This window comes from Mauremys mutica, chromosome 16 (assembly GCF_020497125.1).
Source record: "Mauremys mutica isolate MM-2020 ecotype Southern chromosome 16, ASM2049712v1, whole genome shotgun sequence".
Lineage (NCBI taxonomy): Eukaryota > Metazoa > Chordata > Testudines > Geoemydidae > Mauremys > Mauremys mutica.
The window spans coordinates 32,020,982-32,036,540 of record NC_059087.1 but is presented as its reverse complement, the minus strand read 5'-3'; the positions used below and the strand labels follow the sequence as shown (position 1 = coordinate 32,036,540).

The 15,559-nt window shown below is 47.8% G+C and overlaps 1 protein-coding gene across 7 annotated transcripts in view; it reads right to left on the bottom strand.

Annotated features, from left to right (window-relative positions):
- MTMR3 (myotubularin related protein 3) overlaps nt 1–15,559 on the bottom strand; it is a 220,682-nt gene that overhangs the window by 131,974 nt on the left and 73,149 nt on the right. The window lies entirely within an intron of this gene.

The window sequence follows — 15,559 nt, the reverse complement described above, 5'->3', positions numbered from 1 at the left end:
CTGGAAAACAAAATGGCAAAGTGTAAATGTGAAGACAAATTCATTTTATCTTCTGGTGGCAAATAAATTATTTTAAATGCAAGTTAATTTTAAAGACCAAGACTCTAGCTAGGAGAAAACCCCAACTATACATCAATGAACAGATGAAGTCAATACAAACTAACTTGCCTTACAAGCACACACCATTATGAAACATGCCCGGCTGCTTTAATGCATTATCAATAAATCACCAGTGAACAGACTGCCAGGAGAAGAATAGTTGAATGTAACAATTATACTTATCTGTTTGTATCATTTAAATTAAACATATGGCTTTCCAGGTTGCCCTGAGAACATTCCCAAGTCATTTATAGATGCAGATTCTTCCCATCTATTTCTTATTTTTTTATATAAATATAGTATGGATCTTCCTACCCACATCACACAAAAGGATACAAGTAAAATACATTGAAAATATGTGCAGTGTTCAACAGTGCTGAAGCTCATCTGCCCTTACATTTATATTTGGAAGTTTCAGTACTGTGGTTGATGAAGGAGCCATACTGAATTCACCAGCCCACAGACACAATGACATTGCAATATCACTAACTGCACACTGTATATTGTACAGAATATTTATTGGCGGGGGGAACACGACAAAACAGCAGTATTCAAAAATGCCCAAAGACAAAGGAAAACCCAGATATACTACCTCTGTTGGATCTAAATAGTCCCATTAATATCAGTAAAAACAACAAGGAGTCCTCAGAGACTAATGAATTTATTTGTGCATAAGCTTTTGTGGGCTAAAAGCCACTTCATCAGATGCATGGAGTGGAAAATACAGTACGGAGGCATAAATAAACAGCATATGAAAAGATGAGAGTTGCCCTACAAAGTGGGGGGTCAATGCTAACGAGCCAATTCAATTAAGGTGAAAGTGGGCTATTCTCAACAGTTGACAAGAAGGGGTGGAAATCGCTTTTGTAGTACCAATGAGGCCAATGAGGGAATGATCACGTTCCCCCGATCTGCTGGCAATGCACCATCAGCAGGACTGCTATGGGTACCCGCATGGCCCCACAGTATGCCAACATTTTTATGGCTGACTTAGAACAACACTTCCTCAGCTCTCGTCTCCTAACGCCCCTACTCTATTTGCGCTACCTTGAGGACATCATCGTTATCTGGACTCATGGGAACGGGGCCCTTGAGGAATTCCACCAGGATTTCAACAATTTCCACCAAACCATGAAACTCAGCCTGGACCAGTCACAGAATCAGAATATCAGGGTTGGAAGGGACCTCAGGAGGTCATCTAGTTCAATCCACTGCTCAAAGCAGGTCCAATACCCAACTAAATCATCCCATCAAGGGCTTTGTCAAGCCTGACCTTAAAAACCTCTAAGGAAGGAGATTCCATCACCTCCCTAGGTGATTCACCACCCTCCTAGTGAAAAAGTGTTTCCTAATATCCAACCTAACCCCCACTGCACTGCAACTTGAGACCATTACTCCCTGTCCTTTCATCTGCTAATCCTCCCTCATTCTTCTCTTCTGCAGACTAAACAATCCCTGCTCAAAGCGGGATCCCTTAGCCTCTCCTCATAAGTCATGTGCTCCAGCCCCCTAATCATTTTTGTTGCCCTCCACTAGACTCTTTCCAATTTTTCCACATCCTTCTTGTAGTGTGGGGCCCAAAACTGGACACAGTACTCCACATGAGGCCTCACCAATGCCAAATAGAGGGGAATGATCACGTTCCCCCGATCTGCTGGCAATGCTCCTACTTATACAGCCCAAAATGCCGTTAGCCTTCTTGGCAACAAGGGCACACTGTTGACTCATATCCAGCTTCTCATCCACTGTAACCCCTAGGTCCTTTTCTGCAGAACTGCTGCCTAGCCATTCGGTCCCTAGTCTGTAGCAGTGCATGGGATTCTTCCGTCCTAAGAGCAGGACTCTGCACTTGTCCTTGCTGAACCTCATCAGATTTCTTTTGGCACAATCCTCCAATTTGTCTTGGTCTCTCTGTATCCTATTCCTACCCTCTGGCGTATCTACCACTCCTCCCAGTTTAGTGTCATCTGCAAACTTGCTGAGAGTGCAGTTCACTCCATCCTCCAGATCATTAATGAAGATATTGAACAAAACCGGCCCCAGGACCAATCCTTGGCACTCTCCACTTGATACCGACTGCCAACTAGACATGGAGTCATTGATCACTACCTGTTGAGCCCAACAATGTAGCCAGCTTTCTATCTACCTTTTAGTCCATTCATCCAGCCCATACTTCTTTAACTTGCCGACAAAAATACTGTGGGAGACCATATCAAAAACTTTGCTAAAGTCAAGGAATGACACGTCCACTGCTTTCCCCTCATCCGCAGACCCAGTTATCTCCTCATAGAAGGCAATTAGGTTAGTCAGGCATCACTTGCCCTTGGTGAATCCATGCTGACTGTTCCTGATCACTTTCCTCTCCTCTAAGTGCTTCAGAATTGATTCCTTGAGGACCTGCTCCATGATTTTTCCAGGGTCGAAGGCACCGCCTGATCACTGCATACCGACATCGCGGTGCCTGGTACCAGCCCAGAGCAGCGTGCCGGGGTCAGGGATGACTCCATCAGACTGGCCCAGAGCCTAATGCCTCTTTCCCTTTTGGTCCAGGGCCTAAATAATTTGCATATTTTGCACCTTTCGCTGATGTGGGTCTCTCCCAAACAGTGCAAAGTCTGTGTGCAGGTCGCTACTTGGCATAGAACGCCAACAAGAACCGCACAACTTAAATCCCGGGGCTTAAATTGAGTCTTCCTGACTAGTGATTTAAATCATAAATCCACCCTGTTGCTGGCACTTAAAATGAGAAAGGTTGAAGAGCAGTTTCTAAACTGAGGGCTGGAGGAAAGCTAACAAGTTTTTTTTTTTTTTTTTTAAGAATATCAGGGTTGGAAAAGACCTCAGGAGGTCATCTAGTCCAACCCCCTGCTCAAAGCGGGATCAATCCCCAGACAGATTTTTGCCCCAGATCCCTAAATGGCCCCCTCAAGGATTGATGTCACAACCCTGGGTTTAGCAGGCCAGTGCTCCAACCACTGAGCTATCCCTCCCCCAGTGTGGATGTGCACATGGTTCGGACAGAGATATCCCTTAGGAGGAGGATCTATTAATGCAGCAAAGAGTCCTGTGGCACCTTATAGACTAAGACGTTTTGGAGCATGAGCTTTCGTGGGTGAATACCCACTTCGTCGGATGCATGTAGTGGACTACATGCATCCGACAAAGTGGGTATTCACCCACGAAAGCTCATGCTCCAAAACGTCTCTTAGTCTATAAGGTGCCACAGGACTCTTTGCTGCTTTTACAGATCCAGACTAACACGCCTACCCCGAAGAAGTGAGCTCACGAAAGCTCATGCTGCAATAAATTTGTTAGTCTCTAAGGTGCCACAAGTACTCCTGTTCTTTTTACGGCTACCCCTCTGATACTTGATCTATTAATGGAGATTCTGTATGTCCTAGTAGGGAGAAGAGGATGGAAGATGATAAAATACAGGTAGAAACTGATAAAAATAGTCAAATGAAAAAAGTCCCATTCAATTACATCATGTAATGGCAGACAGCTGAAAAGTGACATGTTTTTAAAGTGCTTATATACCAATGCTAAAAGTCTAAATAATATGGCTGAACTAGAGTGCCTCATATTAAATGAGGATATTGATAAAATAGGCATCACAGAAACTTGGTGGAATGAAGATAATCAATGGGACACAGTAATACCAGGGTACAAAATATACCGGAAGGACAGAACAGGTTGTGCTGGTGGGGGAATGGCATTATATGTGAAAGAAAGCATAGAATCAAATGAAGTAAAAATCTTAAATGAACCAAACTGTACCACAGAATCTCCATGGATAGTAATTCCATACTCTAAGAATAAGACTATAGCAGAAGGGATATTACAGACCACCTACCAAGAAGGTGATAGTAACTATGAAATGCTCAGGGAGATTAGAGAGGCTATTAAAATAAAAAACTCAATAATAATGGGGGATTTCAACTATCTCCATATTGACTGGGTACATGTCACCTCAGGACAGGATGCAGAGATAAAGTTTCTTGACACCTTAAATGACTGCTTCTTGGAGCAGCCAGTCCTGGAACCCACAAGAGGACAGACAATTATTGATTTAGTCCTAAGTGGAGCGCAGGATCGGGTCCAAGAGGTGAATATAGCTGGACCGCTTGGTAATAGTGACCATAATATAAATTAAATTTAACATCCCTGTGGCAGTGAAAACACCACAGCAGCCTAACACTGTAGCATTTAGTTTCAGAATGTGGAACTACACAAAAATGAGGAAGTTGGTTAAACAGAAATTAAAAGGTACAGCGCAAAAAGTGAAATCCCTGCAAGCTGCATGGAAATTTTTTTAAAGACATCATAACAGAGGCTCAACTTAATGTATACCCCAAATTAAAAAACAGAGTAAGAGAATCAAAAAAGTGCCACGGTGGCTAAATAAAAAAAGTAAAAAGCAGTGAGAGGCAAAAAGGCATCCTTTAAAAGGTGGAAATTAAATCCTAGTGAGGAAAATAGAAGCATAAACTCTGACAACTGAAGTGTAAAAATATAATTAGGAAGGCCAAAAAGGAATTTGAAGAACAGCTAGCCAAAGACTCAAAAAGTAATAGCAAAAATAAATTTTAAGTACATCAGAAGCAGGAAGTCTGCTAAACAACCAGTGAAGCTACTGGACAATCAAGATGCTAAAAGAGCACTCAAGGACGATAAGGCCATTGCAGACAAACTAAATGAATTATTTCCATCAGTCTCCATTCTTTTTAGGTGACAATTCTGAGGTACTGTCGCAGATTAAGATGTCATTAGACAAAGTTTTGGAACAAACTGATAAACTAAACCAAGGGTCGGCAACCTTTCAGAAGCAGTGTGCCGAGTCTTCATTTATTCACTCTAATTTAAGGCTTCGCATGCCGGTCATACATTTTAATGTTTTTAGAAGGTCTCTTTCTATAAAAGTCAATAATATAGAAAGAAACTATTGTTGTATGTAAAGTAAATAAGGTTTTTAAAATGTTTAAGAAACTTCATTTAAAAATTAAATTAAAATGCAGAGCTCCCCTGACCGGTGGCCAGGACCCGAAAAGTGTGAGTGTGAGTGCCACTGAAAATCACACGTGCCATAGGTTGCCTACCCCGATCTAGTCTGACCTCTTGTATATTACAGACTTTAAATTTCACAGTTATGCCTGTATTTAACCTAATAACTTGTGTTTGGCTAAAGCATATCTTCTTCAGAAAGGCATCCAGTGTTGATCTGAAGACATCAAGAGATGGAGAATCCACCACTTCCCTTGGTAGTTTCCAATTGTATTTACCTTCACTGTTAAAAAAAAATTGTGCCTTATTTCTTATTTGAATTTGTCTGGCTTCACATTCCAGACACTGGTTCTTGTTATGCCTTTCTTAGCAGCATCCACTTTATCAAGATCTTTCCAGGTCCTGGACAACAGATAAGGTAATAATTGGAGATGTACCAATCTCCTAGAACTGCAAGGGACCTTGAAAGGTCATTGAGTCCAGCCCCTGCCTTCACTAGCAGGACCAATTTTTGCCCCAGATCCCTAAGTGGCCCCCTCAAGGATTGAATTCACAACCCTGGGTTTAGCAGGCCAATGCTCAAACCACTGAGCTATCCCTCTCCCCATAAGATCCATTTTTGAAGTACAGGTGGAGATAAAAACCTTTATTTCTTCGTTTCTTTATATTTTATTTAGTAAGTGCCTATCCCAATAGCTCTATGCAGTTAACAATTAACTAAATACATAAAATCAAGGATAAAAGATCCAAAAAGTGAAAATCTTATTCAACTGAATCTAAAATACCACTTAGCTAAATAATGACTTGCTTGTTCAACCACTTCTGTATCACCAGAGGTATTCAATAAGCAGACCAGGGTACAAATCTGGATGGCCAGATGCTTTTGAATGGACTGCAAAATCTTTTTATTCACTTATTGTTATCATCATTATTATTATTGCGGTGTGAAAATGTTTCTCTGGAGTCTGGACCTTGACCAAGAACCAGACACAATACTCCAGGTGTGGCCTCACCGGTGTCGTCGAATAGAGGGGAATAATCGCTTCCCTTGATCCGCTGGCAATGCTCCTACTAATACAGCCCAATATGCCGTTGGACTTCTTGGCAACGAGGGCACACTGCTGATTCATATCCAGCTTCTCATTCACTGTAATCCCCAGGTCCTTTTCTGCAGAACCGCTGCTTAGCCAGTCGGTCCCCAGCCTGTAGTGGTGCATGGGATTCTTTCTTCCTAAGTGTAGGACTTGCACTTGTCCTCGTTGAACCTCATCAGATTTCTTTTGGCCCAATCCTGCAATTTGTCTAGGTCACTCTGGACCCTATCCCTACATTCCAGCGTATCTACCTCTCCCCCCAGCTTGGTGTCATCTGCAAATTTGCTGATGGTGCAATTAATCCCATCATCCAGATCATTAATAAACATGTTGAACAAAAACATTCAATGGTCAGGTTTACAGATTTCTATGTCCCCTTCACCTGAAAGAGTTCAAGCCCAACTAGTAGATAAGAAAGATAAGAGCTTTACTGAAAGCAAAGAATAAAGCATGCTGAATTTCATCAACAATGCATTTTGCTAATGTGGTCTAAAATTCTTGGCACCATCATGTAACAAAATTGTACTCTTGCATTCTATATCAGTAGTACATATTTATTTTTAAAACCCTACCAAATTAAATGATTTATATGAAGAAAAATGTGATCTAATAACTCTTTTTCATCTCTTAACTACTATGGTCCTAAAATCCAGAGTGAGCTATTAGTGTGAAATTACTTCAGCTATTATTAAAAGCAAATTCCCTCACAGCCTGACTGTAGCAATTTATACTAGTTGAACTTAGCAATTGTTATAGGCTACAAAACAACTACCATTATTACATCCCTGTGGGTGAGGTAATATCTTTTATTCAAATCAAAATGTGTCAGTGAGAGAGAGAAGCTTTTGAGCTACACAGAGCTCTTCCTCAGGTTTGGGAAAGGTACTTAGGCCATGCCTACACTGGCACTTATGTCGGCAAAATTTTGTTGCTTAGGGGTGTGAAAAAACACACCCCTGAGCAACGTAAGTTTTGCCGGCATAAGCACTTATGTGTACAGCACTATGTCAATGGGAGATGCTCTTCCATGGACATACCTACCACCACCCATTGAGCTTGTTTTATTATGCCAATGGGAGACCTTCAATAGCTCAGTGGTTTGAGAAGTGGCCTGCTAAACCCAGGGTTGTGAGTTCAATCCTTGAGGGGGCTATTTAGGGATATGGGATAAAAATCTGTAGGATGATTTAAGTGGCGGTTGGACTAGATGATCTCCTGAGGTCTCTTCCGACCCTGATGTTCTCTGATTCCCATCAATATAATGCAGCTACAAGAGCACTGTAGTCTTTTTGGAAACCTGGGGTGTGGGCAGGCGGAAGCCCGCCCACTTCTAAAGGTCCCTCCCCCAGCCTAGTGAGAGGGACTACTGGACCCAGGGACCAAATCAACACAGGGGACAACAAATGAAAAAAACCAAGGATTGAGGTGAAGGTCATAGGTTCAAAATGAGGATACCGGATGGGGACACCGAGCAGAGTACCTCGGACAGCGTCCACCACTCCTCAAAGGTGTCATGGGAGCCAGTGGACGCTGCCCAGTGGAACTCTGCCCGGATGTGTGAAACTAGGGAGGAACGGAAATAGGCCCCACAGTCGCAGAGCACCCACTCGTCCAGCATCCTCCTCCTGGTAGTGTAGATGGAGAGTTTGGCCAGGGCCAGGAGGAGGTTGACCAGGAGGTCTCAACTTCGTGGGGCCACAGATGGCGTGTGCAAAAAAGGAAACGGTGTGGGGAAAAGTGCAGCCAGAACCGCAACAAGAGGTTCTGGAGGAGCCGGAATAGGGGCTGCAACCTGGCACATTCAAGATAGGCGTGCGCCAGGTTCTCCCTCACGCCGCAAAAAGGGAAGCCCTTGGGCAAGGGTGTGAACCGTGCCAGGTACACGCCCGTGCTCACGGCTCCGTGAAGGAGCCGCCAACTGATGTCCCTGGCGGGCCCGTGGGACAAGGTGGAATGAAGGCTAGCCCACCGGGGCGGCTTCTCACCCTCTTTAGGCAGAAAATAGTCCTGCCATTTGGTGTCGGGGAGGGGGGAGGGGAACACGAGGGTGAGGAAATACAGTGTGTGGAGCATGAGCGTGTACAGTTGGTCTCTAGGCGTGGTTTGGAACCAGATCAGCTGCAGGGTGTGGAGCTGGCTCAAAGTGTGGGAACGAGGAGGCCAGGGGCCTCGCAGAACAGGGGATGAATAAAAATGTCTGGAGGGCCTGGGGTGAAGGGTAGGCGGGGAGCACCCTCTCGCAGGGTCTGCTGCAGGAAGACAAGAGAAACGAGTGACACGGCAGCCTTCATCTCCTGGAGTACGCACATAGGGGTCGGAAGGGTGGAGAGCCCCATGCGCCGACCGAGCACATGGGGATCCATCCAGTCCCCCGTGTCGTAGTCCAGGAGGTCTCCGACCCTAGTGGTTTCTGCCAGGACCAGCCTCCGACGCACCAAAGGAGACTCTGCCACCTGCACACACAGATAGGGGTTTTGTAGCAGGGGCTCCGCGAGGAGGTCCGCCACCTCGGTGGCCGCAAAAGATCTGGTCGCCGAAAAGAGCTTCCAGGTCTGGAGGAGGTCCTGGTAGAAGACCGGCAGCTCTGAGAGGACTTGCGGAAGACCCCTCGGGTGGAGAAAAAAGAGCTGCCGGTCATATCGGAGCCCTCAGAGGCGGCGCAGGAAGGTGTGCGCCAATGTGCTCCACGCCAGACTATCCGCACCGTAAAGGAGTCTCTGCAGGGCCTGGAGGAGGAAGACATGGACCTGGCTGCGAAGGCAGACCAGGTCCTGCCCTCCCTCCACCAGGATAAGACTCAAAACTCTGGCAGGGACCCAGTGCAGCCCCGGCCAGAAGAACTCCAGGGCCATCCTCTGGAGCCTGGCCAGGATCCCTAGGGCCGGGCTCAGGGTGTTGAGACGGTGTCAGAGCATGGACAGGACTAGCTGCTACAGCACCAGCGCCCTCCCTCGCAGGGAGAGACACCGGAGCAGTCCTGTCCATCTCCGCAGCCGCTCACCCACCCTGGCCTCCAAATCCAATCAGGGCCAATTAGACAGCCAATCTCAGGGCCAGGCTCAGCCCTATAAAAAGGCTGCTCAGGGAGAGGAGAGTCAGTCTGTCCCAGGCCTTTGACAGGGGAAGGTCAGTCTCCAGAGCTGGGAGACTAGCACCACAAACAGCACATTGCTGGCCAGGCTCAGGGAGCAGAAGGGAGCTCTAGCCCATAGTCTGCCAGGCTGCAGGCCCTGAGGGAAAGGGCCTAGCGGGTGCAAGGGGCCATAGGGGAAGTGGACGAAGGAAGTGGACAGACAAGGGGAGAGAAGGAGGACAGCGAGGCTGACGCCGGAGGGTCCCTGGGCCGGGACACAGAGGTGGGCCTGGGTCCCCCCCTTTCCCCCCTTGCAGTACACCCAGCCATCGGCCATGGGGAGCAGCCATCACAGACTACGCCAGATCCCTGACACAAGGGATTAGACTTTGGGGGTGTGGTTGGACATGGTGGCTGGGGCATAGAGAGACTGCTGTTCCTCCACCCCACTCCCCATGAAGGGGGTGTGGATGGACTAAGGGGCACTGCTGGAGGGCAGTGGTCCGGAAGAGGACGCCGCGAGCTGGGGAGCGACGTGGGCTCAGACGCCAACCAAGGGCGAGACAACGTGCAGGACACCACCAGGAGAGGGTGTTCCACTGGACTAAGCTAATTCCCGAAAGTAACCAGTAGGAGGCACTGCGGTGGTGAGTCCCAGCCTTGTCACATGCACTCTTACAGCAGCACAGCTGCATTGGTTCAGCTATGCCACTGTAAGCTTGTAAGTGTAGAAATAGCCTTAGAGCAGTGGTCCCCAAATGACCCCAGCCAGTGGGAGCTGGGTGGGGGCAATGCCTGCAGGAGAGTGCGTACAGAGCTGCTTGCGTGGCTCTGCCTAGGAGCCACGCAGGGGTGTGCTGCTGGCTGCTTCCAGGGCACAGCCTGCCTTAGCCCCACCACTGACCAGGAGCCGCCTGAGGTAAGCTCGCACCCCAATCCCCTGCCCAGCCCTAAGCCCCCTCCCCCAACCCAGAGCCCCTTCCTGCCCCCCAAACCCCTCATCCCCAGCTCTGTTGGGTCATGGGCATCAACAATTTTCTTCAACTGAGTCGCCAGGAAAAAAGTTTGAAAACTTGAAAAAAAGTGGTTCTCAATCTTTTCCATATCAACTTCTCCTCTTCCCTTCAACCCCGTACCTGGGACCACTCTTCCATTTTGTAATCTGAAAATCACAGGGTGGTTGTGACGGCCTGATGCCTGTTTACAAACCTCCTCAGAGTTGTGACCCCCATTTTGAGAAAGAATGCTTCTTTTAGAGGCCAATAGCCAAACTGTGTTCCCCCATGCCACTAACTGGCCTTTACACTTTGCATTTATGTAGAACATAAGCACTGTTTAGTTACACTTCACAACAATCCTAAGGAACAGGTAAACAGCATTACCTCTCTTACATATGAGGAAAAGGAGGCTCATACATGTTAAGTGACTTACTCAAAGGCCACCCCGGCCCCCATTGTCGTAGGCGCTGTCCAAACAGAGAACACAAAGATGATCCCTGCCCCGAAGAGTGTACATCTACAGACCCATGCCTAGTCCATTACACCCCAAGGCCTCTAGAGCAGGCACTTCAGCTCTGAGTGAATTTTCAAAAGCACTCAGCACTGCTCTAACCCTGCTGCCATTAAAGCCAATAGTAAAACTCCCAAATATTTCAATGGGAGTAGAGCTTAGCCCATGCTCAGCACTCTGAAAATCCTAAACAGAGCTAATATTTACTTTCCTCACACTGTAAGAGTAGATTTGTTAATGTATTAATCAATGGTTAACATTTCTGTAGTGGTCCTGTCCTGATCTTGTATATTTATTTACTTCAAAAACAGTGTGCCTGTTTTATTCCCCTAAAGAATTGTCTCTGGCTAAGGAATTTATTCTTCTTTTGAGATTTCCTTTAACCGTTGTATTAAGTGGAAGGGATGCTGATCCTCTTGGCTAATCTAAGATGGTCTTTCAAAATTGTACACCTAGAGGGCTGCTGAGCCTTGGTATAGAATAATAGAATATCAGGCTTGGAAGGAACCTCAGGAGGTCATCTAGTCCAACCCCCTGCTCAAAGCAGGACCAATTCCCAACTAAATCATCCCAGCTAGGGCTTTGTCAAGCCTGACCTTAAAAACGTCTAAGGAAGGAGGTTCCACCACCTCCCTAGGTAACCCATTCCAGTGATTCACCACCCTCCTAGTGAAATAGTGTTTCCTAATATCAAACCTAAACCTCCCCCACTGCAATTTGAGACCATTACTCCTTGTTCTGTCATCTGCTACCACTGAGAACAGTCTAGATCCATCCTCTTTGGAACCCCCTTTCAGGTAGTTGAAAGCAGCTATCAAATCCCCCCTCATTCTTCTCTTCTGCAGACTAAACAATCCCAGTTCCCTCAGCCTCTCCTCATAAGTCATGTGCTCCAGCACCCTAATCATTTTTGTTGCCCTTCGCTGGACTCTTTCCAATTTTTCCACATTCTTCTTGTAGTGTGAGGCCCAAAACTGGACAGTACTCCACGAGGCCTCACCAATGCCGAATAGAGGGGAATGATCACGCCCCTTGATTTGCTGGCAATGCTCCTATTTATACAGCCCAATGTGCCATTAGCCTTCTTGGCAACAAGGGCACACTGTTGCCTCATATCCAGCTTCTCGTCCACTGTAAAAGACGGTTACTCACCTTTGTAACTGTTGTTCTTCGAAATGTGTTGCTCATATTCATTCCAGTTAGCTGTGCGCGCTGTGCGTGCACGTTCGTCGGAAGATTTTTACCCTAGCAACTCCCTGTGGGTCGGCTGGGTCGCCCCCTAGAGTGGCGCCACCATGGCGCCGGATATATACTCCTGCTGACCCGACCGCTCCTCAGTTCCTTCTTGCCGGATACTCCGACAGTGGGGATGGGGGGCGGGTTTGGAATGGATATGAGCAACACATCTCGAAGAACAACAGTTACAAAGGTGAGTAACAGTCTTTTCTTCGAGTGCTTGCTCATATCCATTCCAGTTAGGTGATTCCCAAGCCTTACCTAGGCGGTGGGGTCGGAGTGAGACGTCGCAGAGTGTAAAACTGCGGAGCCAAAGGCTGCGTCATCCCTGGACTGCTGGACCAGGGCATAGTGGGAGGCGAAGGTATGGACCGAGAACTAGGTAGCTGCACGACAAATCTCGTGTATAGGCACGTGAGCCAAGAAAGCGGCAGATGAGGCTTGAGCCCTGGTAGAGTGCGCTGTGATGCGGCTCAGTGGAACATGAGCTAAATCATAACATGTGCGGATGCAGGACGTCACCCAGGAGCAAATCCTCTGCGAGGAAATGGGTAAGCCCCTCATCCGCTCAGCCACCGCAACGAAGAGTTGCGGCGTTTTTCGGAAGGGTTTTGTCTGCTCGATGTAAAAGGCGAGCTGTCATAAACAGTTAGTTAAGGGTTAAGGTCTTTTTTACCTGTACTGGGTTAACAAGCAGTACCTGCTGACCACCTAACCAGAGGACCAATCAGGAACAAAATAATTTCAAATCTCTGTGGAGGGAAGTTTTTTTCTGTGTTCTTTGTTTTGAGTTGAGTCTCTCTTGGGAGTTAAGGGAGTCCAAACATCTTAATCAAGTCCTCCCAGGTTTCTGCAGTATTGTTCTTCTATTCAGTCTAGTGAGTATTAGAACGGCGAACTAGTATTTTTTTCTTTTATTTCTGCATTGACAGTTGTGTGTTTTGCTGAAGTAATCTCTTTATTTCTATTGCTGTACTTTGCTTTTACTGAGAAAGAAAGGGGGAGGGGGAATTCTCTCCAGATTTATAATTTAGACTCTGTGTATTGTTCCATCCTGGTATGACAGAGATAGTGTACTTTCTTTTTTTTGTTCTTTTTAATAAATTCTTTTCTTTTCTTTGGACTTGGTTAATTCCTTCTCTTGTGGAGATTCAAGGGAAGGGGTAGGGGGAAGAGTGAGTTCCTCCTGAGGTTGATTCACAGAGTTGAATCGGTGTGTATCTCTCCAGAGTGGCTAGGAGAGAGGGAGGGGGGAAGTGGGCTGCTTCCCTGTGTGTAGAGAGTTAGGGAGATTAAATCTGTGTTCCCCAGGGAAAGTTGGGGGAACAGGCAGTGTGTCAGACACTTAGAAAACTGACTGGTGGCAGCGTATCAGATCTAAACTAGGATTTTAGTTTAGGAGAGTCCATGCAGGTCCCCATCTTGTGAACCCAAAAGCTCCAAGTGGGGGAGAAACCTATGACACGAGCGCCCTACGCACATCGAGTGAGTGCAGTTGTTGCTCCCTGCGGGACGAATGCGGCTTCGGAAAGAAGACCGGAAGGAAGATTTCCTGGTTGACATGGAAGGTTGATACCACTTTGGGAAGAAACGCCGGATGTGGTCTCAACTGCACCTTGTCTTTATGGAATACAGTATAGGGAGGGTCTACCGTAAGAGCCCGAAGCTCGGAAACTCGTCTCGCCGATGTGATGGCCACGAGAAAGGAGGTTTTCCATGACAGGTAGAGGAGGGAGCAAGTTGCTAACGGCTCGAATGGTGGCGACATAAAAGTCTGGTGAGAACCAGGTTAAGGTCCCAGGACGGGGCGGCGGACCTGTGGGTATAGACGCTCCAAGCCCTTGAGAAACCTAGAAACCATAGGGTGCGAGAATACGGAGCGGCCACTCTCCCCTGGGTGGAAGGTAGAGATTGCCGCCAAGTGGACTCTCAAAGATGACAGTGCTAGGCCCTGTTGTTGGAGACCAAAGGTAGTCCAAGATGGTGGGAATGGAAACCTCGGTTGGGAGAACATGCCATGCTTCGCACCAGCACGTGAAATGCTTCCACTTGGCCAAATATGTTGCTCTAGTGGAAGGCTTCCTGCTACCCAGGAGCACTTGCTGCACTGGGGCGGAGCAACGCAACTCGGACTGGGTCAATCACTCAGGAGCCATGCCGTGAGGTGAAGGGACGGTAGGTCTGGGTGATGCAGTTTGCCGTGGTCCTGAGTTATCAGGTCCAGGTGAAGAGGAAGGGGGATAGGGTCCGCTATGGACATGTCCAGCAACATGGTGTACCAGTGTTGCTGAGGCCACGCTGGTGCGATCATGATCAAGTGGGCTCTGTCCCTGCGTACTTTGAGCAGGACCCTGTGGACAAGCGGAAACGGTGGAAATGCGTATAGCAGGTGCGTCGTCCACGGTATAAGGAAGGCGTCTGCTATGGAGCCCGGTGAGAGGCCTTAGAAGGAGCAGAACATCTAGCATTTCCTGTTCTCGCGGGATGCGAATAGGTCTACCCGGGGAAAGCCCCACTTTCGGAAGATGGAAAGAATAATGTCCGGACGAAGCGACCACTTGTGAGCAAGGAAGGATCTGCCGAGGCGATCCGCCAGCGTGTTCGGAACCCCGGGGAGAAATGACGCTACAAGGTCTATGGAGTGGGCTATACAGAAGTCCCAGAGCCGTATGGCCTCCTGACAAAGGGGAGAGGACCTTGTCCCGCCCTGCTTGTTTATGTAGTACATGGCTGTTGTGTTGTCAGTGAATATTGACACACAACGGCCCTGCAAATGCTGTTGGAATGCCTGGCAAGCAAGGCGAACTGCTGTCAGTTCCCGGACATTTATGTGCAAGGCCAGTTCGTGAAGTGACCAAAGGCCTTGAGTGCGTAGATGTCCAAGGTGAGCACCCCAACCGAAGGATGATGCGTCCGTCGTCAGGGATACCGAGGGCTGGGGCGGATGGAACGGCAGCCGTGTACACACGCGGGAGGGTGTCAGCCACCATTTGAGGGAGTCTAAGACGCTCGGGGGAATGGTGACTATCATGTCTATGGCATCCCTGCGTGGACGGTACGCAGAGGAGCCACAGTTGGAGGGGACGGAGGCGTAGCCTGGCGTATTTCGTCACAAACGTGCAGGCCGCCATGTGACCCAGGAGAGCCAGGCAAGGAAGAGGTCCTTGACAATGCGGACGTGATGGGTCACCTGCTCCTCGGAGGACCCCCGGATAAGCCAGTCGTCCAGATATGGAAACACGTGTATCCGACAGCGGTGGAGGTGGGCGGCGACTACAGCCAGGCACTTTGTGAATACCGTTGGAGCTGTAGAGAGTCCAAAGGGGAGGACCGCGAACTGGAAATGTTGGCGGTTGACTACGAACCGTAGGAACCTCCTGTGAGGCGGGTAGATGGCTATGTGAAAATAGGCATCTTGCATGTCGAGGGCAGCGTACCAGTCTCCGGGATCCAGGGATGGGATGATAGTCCCTAAGGATACCATGCGGAACTTCAATTTTATCATGAATGTGTTTGTTTCCGCAGGTCAAGGATGGGCCTGAGACCC